Source organism: Solenopsis invicta, chromosome 5 (assembly GCF_016802725.1).
Source record: "Solenopsis invicta isolate M01_SB chromosome 5, UNIL_Sinv_3.0, whole genome shotgun sequence".
Lineage (NCBI taxonomy): Eukaryota > Metazoa > Arthropoda > Insecta > Hymenoptera > Formicidae > Solenopsis > Solenopsis invicta.
Genome location: NC_052668.1, coordinates 5,434,763 through 5,450,511, shown reverse-complemented (window position 1 = coordinate 5,450,511; position 15,749 = coordinate 5,434,763). Strand labels below are relative to the sequence as shown.

Below are 15,749 nucleotides of genomic sequence, written 5' to 3'. Positions count from 1 at the left end.
TCATTACAATAATGATCAGTGCACAGTTTTCACAGTTTTGTTTTATTACCGTTCTGGTGAACAATTAGAACATCAAAGCATCATTTTACTGTCAGATAGTACAACTCATGACACAGCTGCTGTATATATAATGCAGCAAAATGTGATACCAATAATTAGAAAAATTTGTCCAAAATTTAAAAAAATCATTTACGTTACGGATGGTGCTAAACAGCACTTTAAAAATAGATATCAAATGATTAATTTAATGAATCACAAGGACGATTTTGACGCAGAAGCCGAATGGCACTTTCATGCAACAGCACATGGTAAAGGACCATGTGACGGTCTTGGAGCTACTTTGAAAAGGGAGGCGACTCGTTATAGCCTACAAGTACATCAGAATAATGCTATATTAAAATCAACTAAGCTCTTCACTTGGGCAAAAGAAAAATTTGAAAATATTAAATTCTTTTATTATTCTAAAGAAAATCATCAAAAGACAAAAAAATTTTTGAATAAAAGGTTTTCTACAGCTCCAGCAGTCACCAACATTCAAATGAGCCATGCATTTATACCGACATCAAATAAAGTATTGAAAATAAAAAGATATTCTGCTGCGAAGGATTTCATTTCTACTGTGCAATATTGAAGCCAAAAATCATAGTTTCAATAAAAACCTATTTTTTATTACTAACTATGCCATGATTCATTATTAAGAACATTTAATACCATCATGTAAAAAAATACCGAAAGTGTTTATGTGAACACACATTTATGAGAAGACAATATACCTTGCAGATTTTTAACTACTTTAAAAATTTTGAAACATCAGTTACTGGTATAGAACCGAACCCATCCAGATTCAACATCACAGACACTGAAAACTCCTTACCAAGCCATTTCAAAACCGAATCATTAAAAGAAAAACATGATTACGTTAAATTATGTAGATTTTTCTTCAATTTTCAAACTTTTAGCCGCCATATTGGATCAGTTATCTTGGATTTCAGTGACACAACTCTAGGATTATGATTAGCCCCTGAATAATTAAAAAAAAATTTTTTTTTTATTCATAATAATTAATAATATTTATTTTTGTGTTATGGATGAACTCCTCTATTTGTACACAAAGTTTCAAATTTTTTTTAATTTTCGGGTTGCCTACTGTTTCTTGTCAGCCGCCATATTGGATCCGCCATTTTGAATTTCAAAACGGGCCACATGACTTTCGAAAGTACTAGTAAAGACTAATTTTTTGAGCTATCGAACGTCTCTGTAGGTCGCTTCAAATTTTGGGCAGACAAGTGATCCGATTGACGTGAAACGTCCCATATATATATGTGTGTGTGTGTGTGTGTGTGTGTGTGTGTTGTGTGTGTGTGCGCGCGCGCGCGCGCGCGTGTGTATGTGTACAGGTATCGATGCGCTCCGACGCTAGATCGTACAATGGTATACCGGCGCGGTTTTGCGCGGGCGCGGTCTACGGCCGCCGTGTTTCGCGACGCTGGAGGTGTGGTCTTGCGGTACTAGCTAGCCGTCGTGTCGCGATTATCGCGGGCGGGCCGAATTTCCGCGCGGTATGGCGGTCGCGGAGGGATCGTCGCAGGCGGGCGGGACGCGCGGCACCCTGTCAAGTAACTTGACCCGGGACCGAGAACACGGCGGTCACAGTGGGTGTCGCGAGGTGAGGAGGGTAGCCTCTGAACAGCCGGGGACCGGCTCGTTGACCAGGACTCCTGGTTCTAAGCGGGTCTCGGCTGTCGGACAACTGTAGGCTCAGGAAGGATCGGTGTCAGAGGCGGAGTACCCTCTCGCCGCGGTCAAGCACTCTTCGACCGATTTTTGGACTTTGGGAGCGGAGTGTCACAGACGCAGCGGATCGTTTTCGGAAAGCTGACTGGTGACGGAGTCGTCGTTTCTCGGCGTGACGGCCTTATTTATACCGAGCGACTCCGCTCGCCTCCGTTATCTTTTCGGCGCTTGGCGGCGGAGTCGTCGGGGTAGGGAAGACCGCGTGTCTTCCGAGTGCGCGTGCGCGCCGACTCAGCACATGCGATGGCTCGGCGCGTCTCTTTTGGTGGTGCTTGCCGCCAGGCGGTATTTCGGTGTTTTGAGTCTTAAAAATGGATACGCATTCGGCGTATCCCCCAGATCACGGCCCCCGGTTATGGCCCGGCGATCTTTCCGGCTGACTTCGCCGGGACGATGTGTGTTACAGGGTGCATCGTCACAAATTCTTCAAAAATTTATCTATCTATTATCTCCCTCTTGAAAACCTAATGCCTTAAAATTTTTGGTAAATATTTCGAATAGGGGAGGCAGCTCTAACGACCTTGACGTTGAAATATGTTGTCAAGTTCATGACCGTGAGTAACATCCAACAAGTTTTAACCTTCGCTTGCTTTCCGTTAAAAAGTTATAATCATAAAAAGATTACGAAAATTAAAAGTAATAACTACGCATATACACATAAAAATGTAGTACAGAGAACGTGTGGGCGGGAGATGAGCTCCGCCACTCCCCCTGCACTCCGGCCCCGTATTTTTTCTAACACCTTAGGCAGAAACGCGAGATCAAATAGATACCTATTAAACCTCGGAGGCATCTACGTCTAAAATAACATCTAGAAATATTAAATTTAGACAGTATAAGATTTTGTATTATTGTGTTATTAGACATGAAAAAACTTTATATTCAGAAACTGCTTGTTATAACCTCGAGACGAATACTCGCTCTTGTTCTTTTCAAACATGACATGTGTGTGGTACGCTGTTTCACATAAAATTTTATATATTTATATGTAACAATTTGTATTGTGTGACGTGACATCCCGTTTGGCTGTCCGTCACAGGGATCGTAAGATCCGAGCGAGGAGCGCACGCTGCGGCTTTACGTCCTCTCGGCTCGGAGACGGACGTGTCGGCGAGTGCGCTTATAATTCCGCGTTTTTGTTTTGTGTGCGTGTGTCCGTCCGTTAATTTTAGCGACGTTTGGCGGATCGGCGGCTAGCGCATATTCCTTTTTTTTGTATCGACAAGATCTCACCCGACGAGCAGACTAGAAGAAGGAGGAGGCTGCCGCCACTGGAGACCTTCCGGACCGTGCGCAGGATCGCAGTAGCGCGCACGACAGGTGATCTCTCTTCATTTAATTATGTTACCTCTTACCGTCGCGCCTGTACGCAACAGTAAAGCCGCTGAAATTGCAGGACGCAAAGAGGAAAGGTCCGGCGTAGGAGATCTCGACACTCCGCGCAGATCATCGCGTAGGAGACTCCGAACGAGGAGCTGCGAGGGAAAGTTCCGTACGTGGTCCCGAGCGCGGGGGCACCGGACGTCGAAGAGTCCGTAGGGATAACCGTCCGGCCTCGGGGAAACCACGGGAAGAGTCGCAAGCTGCCCGAAGACACCGACCTACCTCGAATTGCGCGCCGCGGCGCGACAGCCTGATTAGAGGGTCGCGAGGACCGCGTTATCAGACGGAACCAATAGCGCGACGCGACGAACCCCCGTGCGTGGGGGCGAGAGATCCTGCGTGCCGCCTGCCGAATTTCCTCGCGCTATCGATCACTTCGCTGTGGATCGTCACCGGTGCGATATTAGGAGCCGAGACGACGGGAGCCGCTTTCGAGGCCAAGTCACATTCCCGCACGAGGACGAGTTCGGGCCCAGCCAGCGTCGTGGTGAGACGAACGAACTAGTGTAAAGCCACCGATTTCGCCGGCCGGATGAGTCGCGCGTGCGAGAGTCGTCTTTAGAGTTCACGTTCGCCGTACAATCCTCCGCCGGAACGGGAACACGCTAGTGCTCGCGTTCGGTCCGCGTGCTCAACCGCCGTGCGCCTCATCCGACCAAGTCGCGTCTTGATCCTTTCGGTTCCGTTTATTGAGAGCGTCGCCGACACCACAGCCAAGTCGCGTTAATTGTGATGCATTCTTGTATGTCGTCTGTAGTATGTATGCGTTTCTGTCGGGCGATGTCCGTTTTGTTCGGCGTACTTCCGAACGCTTGCTTCGTACCGAATCGCCATCATTTTGCGTGAATTGAGAGTGCGTGTGTAGAGTGACGAGAGTGCACGGTGTTTGTCTGCCGCCGCTCAGAATGGAATTGTGCCTCTCTCCGTTCGGTGAGCTCGTACCGACGACCGCGTGATATTTTCCGCTCGCGTCCGGGTCGCGAAACACCGTCGCAGAACCTTGTGAGTAGCGTGATCTATCGGAAATATATTGTTCATTTCTATCGGACTGAAGCGTTGTCTCTAAGTTCCCTCGCTCTTCTCTGTCTCCTCGTCCGTCGCGAACCAACCCCTCTGCCAATTCAGTGGCTGAGCTACCGGTTAAAAGAGCCCGTTATTGCCCGTGACGAAGTAGAGTATTTTCGCGTTTCCTTTTCCGGTATGAATCGAGAGATCGGTCACGTTCCGATCTAAGAGTGGCACGCTCGCTCGTGCCTGGCGCCCAATCGTATCGACTAACTTTGCGCTTTTGATATGAGCGACTTCGCGATTACCGTGGCTGCCTAACTAGCGTCACGAGCAATTAACGCAGTTGCACCACGCTCGTGAGTGCGGTCGCAATTGTTATTTAATCTTGTACATAAATTAAATATTTAATTCAAATTTAATCTTTTTTTAATTTTTTTAACAAAAAAAGAATAAGAAATATTTTTTTGTAAACTGAACATTTATTACGTTTACATTAATGTATTTTGTTTTAATAAATCTATCTGGGTACCGATCTTATTTTTAATCGGTCTTAATACTGTATTTTCGATGCAAAAATCCCGCTCTATTCGGATTACTTTCTTTTAAATTGGTTTTAATTGTACATTTTTGGCAGGGATAGTTAAGAAATTACTTAAAAATCATAAAAAATGTATCAAATGACGTTATAATAATTTTTCCCAAAATAACTTATACTTGATGTCATCATGATCTTATTATGATTCCGTGTTCTACCGAAGTATTAGACATGTCTATTAGTCCTGTCTATTGCACATTTTGTAGACATGTCTATTAAACCTGTATAATAGAGGTCTAAAAGATAACATTTTTACATCTATTTAGATCCGTCTTTAGACTTACCTTAGACAGTCGAATAGACGTCTAATAAACGTCTATCCGATCTCGCGTTTTTGCCCTGGACGCACACGCACACAGTGCAGAACAGTACTAATAACTTGTAAGATTAGCCTCATTCCGTGTGGAACGTCGATGGTCCGTTTCATATTTATTGCTACAATATTATTTGTGTTTAGTTGTAGTCGGATACGCTGAACGCGACTCCACGAGTTTTTGCGTATAACCAATAATAACGACAATTTAATATCTTATTGTGTAAAAAAAGTGTTATTAGACAAAACATCGAGTGCCTTATGAAAGATATGTATCCACTTAGTAATAATATTGATGAATAAAATATGTGTATAAAACTAAAATTGGTAAAAAAACTTTGAAAAACTCAAATATTTACATGTAGTACAGAGAAAGCGTGGGCTGGGGAGGGACGAAGCCCTTCCCCCTGCAACCATTTCCCGTATTTTTTCTAATCTAACCTAACCTAACCTAATCCTATTTTAGATGTAATTTGACTAAAAATGTCCAATTGACCACGTTGCAATATTAGATTTAAAATTAAATTAAAATAAAATTAGGAATTAAGTTGAATTAGAAAAAATAGGGTAAGGGAGTGCAAAAACAAATTTTCTTTACCATATGCAAAAATTTTTTCTAACTCAACCCATAATTTAAAATCTAACATTATTACAAATTTCGACAAAAATAGGGATAGGTAAGGTTAGAAAAAATACGGGGAGGGGGTGCAGGGGGAGGGTCTCCCCCTGCACCCCCTCCCCCTATTTTTCTTTTAATCATTATTTCTTTTTTTGTAGTGATTTACTGGCAGTACTTATTTTTTTTCTTCCTTTTTTTGACCCTCTTTTCTGAGATTTTCACTCTCTTATTGCTATCTCTTCCCTCAAAAACCTACAGATAAGAAGTTAAATTTCAAATTTTTGTGGCAAAAATTAATCTTAGCAGTAGAATGTAATAGCGGATTCTAACACGGGGATCTTAGGAGGATGCGGGGAAAGGGGGGAATATTTCGGGTTGCGCGGGGGGACCTAACCGGAGATAAGGTCACGCGGGTGGACCAAACCGGGCGGGGGGGGGGTGGGGGATTAAAACGGGAACACGCGTGTAAACCTAACCGGTATTTCTGCGTAATCAATGTTTAAACAAACAGTGATAACGCGAGGACCATGTTCTTGACCGATGTTTAAATAAATTTGACACCTTTGAAATGTACCGCGTGCCGGGTGAGGGGGGTGGTGAGGGGGGATTTTTCGGGTCTCACGGAGGAGTCTAACCGGAGACTATGTCACGCGGGTGGATCAAATCGGGACGGGGCGAGGGGGGGTTTAATTGGGGACACGTGTATGAACCTAACCGGTAGTTCTGCGTAATCGATGTTTAAATTAACAGATAACTATTCGAGGATCATGTTCTTGACCGACACGTTTGAAATGTGCCGCGTGGAGGCAACTGATTATTTAATGTAAACATGAACCATGTACTTGTCTCTCTGTTTACATAGACATAATAAATCACACCGCGAGGATGTGGGTATGACTGTACTTTTGAAATCGGAAATGTCTGTCATCACGGGGGGGATAAGCGATATGATGGTGAATATTTTGTAGGGTGTGCGCGGCTATTTCCGCGGGGCCCACCGCCGCCGCCGCCGCCGGGTGCGTGGAGGCGATGCGCGCGATCAAACGCGGGGTCCGCTGGCGCGATTCGCCACCCGCCGCTGGCACTTACCACCCACCGCCGCTGCCACCCGCTGGCGCTCAGGCATGCTCTCTCCCGTCTTCGCTCGCTCGCTCGATTTTCCCGTACACGGTCAAGCGCGTGCTTGCGCGTTCATTCTCCCCACCCACCCGTTTGTTTCTTTCGCGCGCTTCCTTAATGTCTACTATCTCGCGCATTATTTACTAAGAAAATAGGAAACGATGGATAAGGATAGATTTTCAAATACATTTTAAAGAGCTTTTTAGAATCCTTTTTATTGTTCATGTAATGCTTCGTTCACAATAGTATTAATAATGTAAGCTATTAATTCGCACTCGATTTGTGAATTTGTATCGTAAGATCTGTGCAACATACGTATCGCTTCGCGTTTATTCATGATATAGTTCAAGCGCAATAAATTTATTAAATATTTATATTTTTCAGTGGCAGTAATCGTGTTTTGATGTAGCGTACAATACATGTACTCGACACAATGTTCCAGGTTGAATATAAATAGCACAGTTGCAGGTTTTAGGTAAATACAAGCATCGCGCAACTATAATTTAACAATATTTTAATCGCGCAGTTTTACGAGTTACACGTAAAGTTCATGAAACGTTGACGATGATGATGATGATGCCTCTGTTGACTGGGCGAGTTACTCAATATCTACACGTCTCTCGATCAGAGCTTTCTATGTTTTATAAGGTAGAACGATCCGATTGCCTCGCGTATCGCTAAACAACATTTCCACAAAGCAGGAAACAGGTCCCACCATCATAGCAATATCAATTCATTTGTAGGATGTTATGGTTAGCGGGAACCTTTTACCGAAAATGCGCGACGTATACCGCGATTTCGAAGACGTGCTGAAAAAAAAAAACGGAGAGATGAGTAAAACGTACAATAAATGTAGAAAACGTAATTTAAATGTATACTTACGATCTCTCGCACGCTTCAGTGTGGATCGGAATGTAATAGTTTGCCATTGTTTATACCGAGAGAGATGCGTTGTCTCAGAACCGTTCGAATGAGCGACTGATTCAAAACTGATCGTAAATTGCGACGTGTGTAGGAGGATTAAATTTTCGGCAATTGTAAAAGAGTGGGGGAAAACTTCACCCCTCTATCAAACAATTTCATCATCGTTATCGCTTGAACGTGTCACGACACTTTTTCGCGGTCTGGCAACGTTGTGCAGGAACGTTAAAATAACGTACATGAAACATGACGTACATGAAACATGACGTACATGAAACGTGAAACATGACGTACATGAAACATAACGTACATGAAACGTGAAACATGAAATACGTTAAACTAAACGTAAAAAACATGAAATAACGTTGGAGAAACGTTAAACTAAACATGAAAAATCGTTAAACTAAACGTGAAAAACGTTAAACTAAACGTGAAAACGTATAAATAACGTTAAACAAAACATGAAAAAACGTTAAACAAAACATGAAAAACTTTGCGACGTTTGTAGGAGGATTAAAACTTCTGCAATTGTAAAGGAATGGGGGTAAACTTCCTTTCTCTATCAAACAATTTCATCATCATCGTTATCGCTCGAACGTGTCACGACACGTTTTTGCGGTCTGGCAACGTTGTACAGGAACGTTAAAATAACATACATGAAACATGATGTACATGAAACGGGAAACATGAAAAAAAAAACGTTAAACTAAACATGAAAAACATTAAACTAAACGTGAAAAATATGAAATAACGTTGGAGAAACGTTAAACTAAACATGAAAAACGTTAAACTAACAAGGAGATGACGCCAATTAGAAAATCGCTTTTCCAACGAGTCATAGTGCGTTCGATAGCTTACATGTAGCTAATAAAAACCCTAAAGGCGTTTGTGCCACTGGGCCTTCGTTTAGGAGAAATTACAAAACAAAGTTAGGGTCACACAACTATGTCCCATGTAAAGAAGAACATTAGAATCTTTTTCGAGTAAGCGGCGGAGCTGAGTCGACTAAGGCTCCCGTCCATACATTTTTGCGCGGGCGGCGTGCGTTCAAATCCCGCCGACGACTGCTTTGCTTTTTTTTTTCAATTTTGGTTACATAAAAGACACTACATTAATCATTATTTATTTTTTAAAATTTATTTTGTTTTTCTATGTAAAAATAAGGACATTTCGGGATGTTTGAATGCAATACGAAATAAAAAACAGTTTTAAAGTCATGAACTGATTATATTTCTCATGCAATGTACATATGTTATTTTGTCAAGAATATTTTGTACAATATAAACTTTCTTTTATAATTATATATTTATTTACATACGATAAAAGGTTTCCATCGCTTCGCAATGTTGTGGATGAAAATTGATGTAAAAATAAACATCGCATATTGATGTACATCTTGGCGGTATAAATTATAAATTATATTTTGGTTTATTATTTTTGTTGTGGAATTTTTTATGTGTAGAATAAAAGTGTGAAATATTATAAAAAGATGAGACTCGCAAAAAGACAAGCAGGTATATTCGTCAGTGTTTACTTGTAAGAAAGGACCTTTAGGTAGAGTCCCTTCCTCCTTTCGACCTTTTTAACGGTTTTCACAGAGGGACTCTCACACGTTGTAATGGTCTGACCAGTTTCGTGGTAGAATTTGTAAAGAGAGCGTGGTACAAAACATTAATAAAAATGCAGACAACATTTATTACCGATGAAACTGTCGAATATGTGCAATTTCTTGCAAAGTGCGATATTTCGAAGGAAGACTTGACGGATGCGGTCGAATATTTTCATGGTAAATATATTAATAAAGAACTAATTATCTGCTTTAATAAGGTCATAGTATATTTCAAATTATAATGTAAAATATAATCAGTTCATGACTTTAAAACTGTTTTTTATTTCGTATTGCGTTCAAACATCCCGAAATGTCCTTATTTTTACATAGAAAAACAAAATAAATTTAAAATAATAAATAATGATTAATGTAGTGTCTTTTATATATCCGAAATTGAAAAAAAAAGCGAAGCAGTCGTCGGCGGGACTCGAACGCACGCCGCCGGCGCAAAAATGTATGGACGGGAGCCTTAGTCGACTGAGCTACGCCGCTAACTCAAAAATGATTCTAATGTTCTTCTTTACATGGGACATAGTTGCGTAATCCTAATTTGTTTTGTAATTTCTCCTAAACGAAGGCCCATTGGCACAAACGCCTTTAGGGTTTTTATTACCTACATGTAAGCTATCGAACGCACTATGACTCGTTGGAAAAGCGATTTTCTAATTGGTGTCATCTCCTTGTAAACGTGAGAAACATGAAATAACGTTGGAGAAACGTAGATGTAATGGAGGAGAAAGGAATAAAAAACGTATCTCGTATATTACGTGTGTTTATTTATGCAATTGTGTTCACTAATTGAAAAGTTTAAATACATTTTGTAAAGCACAATGTTTATTCGTACGTTGTTGCCCACTTTGAAAAGTATTAGCATCATCTACATTATTCAGATTATCCACGTCTTCGTAATCTACATCCAGGCTCTCGATGTATGCGTATTCTCGCCGACTGTCCAGAATCAATTCTCTCAGCCATTCTTGTTTCTCATGCCCTTTGACGTATACAATCTCCTTGTTGTCAAAATTTTCAGTACCCAATACTGCAGTTGTAATCACTTGTCTCTCTTTCCGGTACGAAACCACCCCGTCAGTGTCCCATCTTAGCCAATGATGCATAGCAGTGAGCCAGGAGGCGCAAGATCTTTCGGATTTCATCAGCCAATCCCATGGCTGGGGGCTGTCAAAGATATAATGCGCAAGAACGTTTCCCCCTCTAAGAGCAGCAAATTCTTTTACGATGAAGCTACATAATCGTCCAAGGGGGAAACCTTGCAGATCCACGAACGTCGGCACGGATATGTCGCGGTCGAAACGAAGACTGTGGTCCACGTCGATGTATCGTATAATATATATATATATATATATATGCTCAGAATTAGGTGATTTTGCGCATAATGTTTGTCATATGCGTGGAATTAAGTGATTTTGCGCACAGTGTTTGTCAACGGGTTGTACTGAATTACGCGATCGTGTATTATCAAGCAATAGGCACTAGTATTTTCTGGTACGTTATCCTTTGTCTCAAATTCCAATCGCACGTCAACGGTTGCTCTCTTGATTGATTCAACTTGCCGACTACAATCTATTATTATGAAAGGACCGTGACGTATAAAGTTTGTGACTGTGAGATTCGGCTCGAGATACTCGTATCCGAGGTAAGCTTTGCAGAAACGTGCATACATGTCGTACAGAATAGCCCATCTGTTTTTACTAATATCTAAATTCATATCTTCATAAAGATAACTTTCAGAGTTCAAGTACAGTTTCACGTTGATTAAATTGCAATGGTCGAATTGGCTCGTGTCCTCGGACATGACGTTTTTTCGACTGGTTTGCAGAGCAAAGATGACGTATCGTGGCTTCTCGAGTTGAGTAGCGGTCTTGATAGCCCACGAATGCTTGGTCGTACGTTGCACAAACGGATACTCGTAAAGATCTCACGAGCGAAAAGCCATGCTGAGGTATCGTCCGCTCTCCAATGTGCGCAGCATCGAAAGTTTATTTACTTCATTCAGTATTACGTGCGGCATTTGCCACTGAATCTTAAACAATTCTATCACAGGCTCTACCGCTGAATTGCCCTTCAGGCAATTATTATCATTGCGCGCTCGTATTAAGATCAATTCGTGACGAGCGTTGATCACTACTCGACGGTAATCCTCGCAGAATCTCAACAGCACGTAGAGCGGAATGCAAAAGTTGAAGTAGCCATCAGCGGTAGTCAACTGTTCTTCCCAACCGGCATTTCGCAAAATCACGCTTTTGTCGGATGACAACGTTACATAGTTTTTGAGTGAGCTAGTTATGCCCACGTTTCTATTACAATCAATCTCGACACCGCCAAGTTCATATCTTATCTCGTCAAACATAAACGCAACACAATTATTTTCCAAAACCACGTCACCGCCGACCTTCTCAGGTTTCTTCTTTTTTGTCAGCCTCCCTTCGACATATAGAAAGCCGTACAAAAATGTATACAAATCTTGTTGCTGTATGGGTATTCTTATCTCGCTGTGCCCGTACGTTGTGTTTGCGGCGAATAAGCATGGGTCTCAATCTGACAATTCGATCATCAAAGATTGGCTCGTCTCCGATATTTAGAATATCAGTCATTTTATTTTTTTATCAAGATTGTCGTACCGCGAATCCCAGTGATTGTAAAAATTTAACGTTTGATACACTGAGCTTCTTTCTCTTCTCAGTTGATCGATTTGGATTATCAATCGATGATGATGTCACCGTTCTTGTAAAGAATGCGTTACCTCTCTTTGCTCGCTCAGCTCCACTCAACACAAGCATCTCATGTGTCACAGTCGCGTTATTGTTTTCGAACATGCAGCCTGACGGTAATTTCCTCCCCTCGAAAATCCAGCAATCGTCCGTTTTGATCGTCAATGCCTATGGTAAGACGTAACGCGTCGTATGTTCACTGGCAAGTAAATGACTGTTGCAGGCCTTTCACTGAGTTTATATCCTAAAGGCACGCTCGGTGAAAATTCGTGGATTGTATGCACACGCGCACCGTTATTGTATGCACCTGCGATGATACTACATTTGACGCGGATAATATTTACGTTCATAATATTAATTGACATGTCCGATACGTGCCATCTACGTGGTTGCAGTATATGCTTTGAAAATCCCAGCAGCGATCCAATGCTGTTGGCTTTGTTAAAGTTTATTTTGTAAGCGCATTTAATTTCACATTTCATCGTGTTATGATTAGCTCGAATCACTATTACTTCCTCGCTGTCATCATTGATCACGCCGATATCGCCGCGGACAACTAGCATGTCACCGGCATCTGGCGCGTTGCATCGTGGACGTTTCTGCAAAATTGCGCGTTTCAAAAATTCGTTAATGGCCGGCAGCTTGTATGATCCCTCGGGTATTGTAATCTCCACATTGTCTTTACCAAAATAAAATTTATTGTTTGAGGCATTTACGTTTGGTATCGTGTTATGAGTTTCAAAGAGCGTTAAACCGAGTTCATGTTCGGCATCGGTCAAATTTATCGCCAGAGAGTAATTTGCAGCGAGAACGCTGCTCTTTCCGCTCAGCGTTAGCGTAAACGACATGATGGAAAAAGCGTTCAATGAATACTGAGACTCTTCGACATCTCATCGATTTTTTTAAAAGTCAACAATTTGTAAAAATCTCAGGCACATTTGTCCGCAGAAATTTTGATCGTACGTCTGATAGAACGTTTGGTTGTACTCTATTGTAACATTGCTTTCGAAATATCGCACCAACTCTCGAGACGGGCAAAGATTGCCAAAGCTGTCGAAATACACAACACGGTTGCTCCTCTTTGCGTAAGCCACCCAGTGCATGCCAGGGCCCGTGGTATCGTCCAAATTAACGATACCGCTCTCGTTTCGACGTACGCCACTCGTCGGTAAAGCGCATGTACACACCTCTAAAATACGGTATGCGCATACGTCCCGCCAGCTGGTTCAATTGCACGTCGGTGGTCACGCCCGCGGGCATTTTTATCGTCTTTTCGGCGTTCTTTTTTTTCTCTTTGTTGATACGCCATATCCGCTTTTATACGGGCCAAGATAAATTCCTCGTCCGTATTTATAAGGTGCCAAGTATAGACCGCGACCTTGTTTCATCGCGCGATTGTGACGTTGCAGTTCTTCAAGTTGACGTCGCGCATCTTTGCGGGCGTTTACCGCTTTCGCTACATTTGCAGCTCCACCGATTAGAGATCCTAGAATGCCCAACATTGGCAGAATCGGCAATATGCCGCCTCGTTTCGCCGACGGAAGTATTTGTTTTTTCGTCGCTTTCCTCTTTCTCGTCTTTGCCTTCATACCCATGCAGATCTTGGTCTTGACCTTCATCGCTGCCCAGATGGTTGCAGCGACGGCTCTCTCACCCAAAATCGAGTCTCTCGCGGTAATGCGTTTCCGTGCTGACACTGCGACTATATCGTCAGCAGAGTGTCTATCGACGAGTTCGTTATTCTTAGAATACGCAATATCGTGTTCGCGGCACGCTGCGTCCAATGGATTTATGCCCGTGTCGCCTCTGGCTAATCGTTTCTTCAGCCGAGTGCTCGGACCGCAAAACTGGTAGCCGGGGATATATAACTTGAAAGAAAGCGCGTTTATCGCTCAATTCAGCAAACCTCTGGTTTCGTTCGACGTTGACATTCGCTGCAATCTTTTATTCTTGGTGCAGGACCGTCGATGTGCGTACGCTGCCAAGGTTGATTATAATGCTCCTCGCAGCGACGATAAGTTCCTTCTCCACCTGTATATGTTTCGGAAGCTTTTCCCACACGTGGTCAACGTAATTACCGTACACGCGTAACAGTACGACTTTAGGTATATATTGCAAATGCTCAGCGCTTAGGTCCAGAATATCGCTGGAATGTGACAGAGCGAGAAACATTTTTGATACTGAGCGACTCAAGATTTTACACATCTATAAATAGGCCCTCGACATGTCACGCGAGTTTAGTGTGAAACATGAAATTTGTGCGGCAGTCGCTGACGATACGCGTCACAAACTGCGACGAGAAATTGCGAATGATGGGGGACAACGTGCAGTTGCGGAAACACGGTGAAATGCTGCCGAGTACCATGCGCGCAATAACTGTGGGGCCATCTACGTGCGGCAAAACTAATGTTCTCATAAGCTTGTTGGAAATTCCGCACGGTGTACGTTTTGAGAATGTTTATATATATTCCAAGTCGCTGCAGCAGCCTAAGTATTAATATCTTGAAAATCTGTTAACATCGATCGACGAAATCGGCTACTTTACGTTCTCCAATAATAGCGACGTTATTCTACCGAGCGAGACGCTTCGGAATTCAATCTTCGTCTTCGACGACGTTGCGAGCGATAAGCAGGATGCGGTGAGAGAATACTTTTCAATGGGCCGCCACACGAATGTCGACTGCTTTTATCTTTATCAAACGTACGTGAAGATAACTAAACATCTGATACGCGATAATGCCAATCTCCTAATTCTGTTTAAAAAGAATGGTACAAACCTCAAACACGTTTTCAACAATCACGTAAACACCGACATGTCGTACGACGAATTTTGTGCTTTATGCCGTGCTTGTTGGCAACAAAAGTATGGATTTCTAGTGATAGACAAGGACAGCGCGCTTAGTAACGGACGATACAGAAAAGGATTTAACGAGTTCGCGGTACCACAAAACGATTAGTCATTAGCGATACGTTGAATGACGAACGTTAACATGGCGGAAAATAACAAAGGTATACGCAAGCGTGAGCAACTCGCGAGGGAGATTGAAAAAAACGAGCGATGCGATCCGTAAGAAACATCGCTCTTTAAAAACCGGCAGGATCGAGGAGGAAATTGCAATGGAGAGACGTTTCAAGCGCATCGTCGCACCTCTGAAACAGATCGAGGAATTTCAGCCGATTAAAAGAAAAGAAGAAATCAAGGAAGAAAGAAGTATTAAGAAAAGACTGAGCGACGACGATGAAGACGATGGCGCATCTTACGAATTGTCGAAAGCAACATCGAGCAAAAAGCAACGTTTTGAACAAGCGTACGACGCGATGGATTCACCAGCGATAACGTCAACACCGCGTACGATGATCGGTCCTGCAAAATTAACGTACAAGGTTCTCGAGGACATTTTCAAAACCACAGACGATTCGTTTGGAACGTCTGTTCAACATCAAACGTTGGAAGGTCGCAAAACGTTGTTTGAGCATTTAGGCTTGCTCGGTCAAAAGAATATCGGAGATTTCTTCAGCGGTGGTGGAAAAGAGAAAATTATAGACACCGTGTATGGTGTTTGTCTCAACAAGGATGGAATGATGCTTGGTAATAAAAAGTTTGACGTGGACATCAATGATAACATAATTATCGATGGCGTGCGATACGCTGGCACACC

General features: G+C 42.5%; 1 protein-coding gene across 1 annotated transcript in view; it reads left to right on the top strand.

The window, feature by feature from the left end:
- Positions 1 to 15,749, top strand: part of LOC120357934 (insulin-like growth factor-binding protein complex acid labile subunit) — a 603,658-nt gene that overhangs the window by 460,560 nt on the left and 127,349 nt on the right. The gene's annotated exons all lie outside the window — the stretch shown is intronic.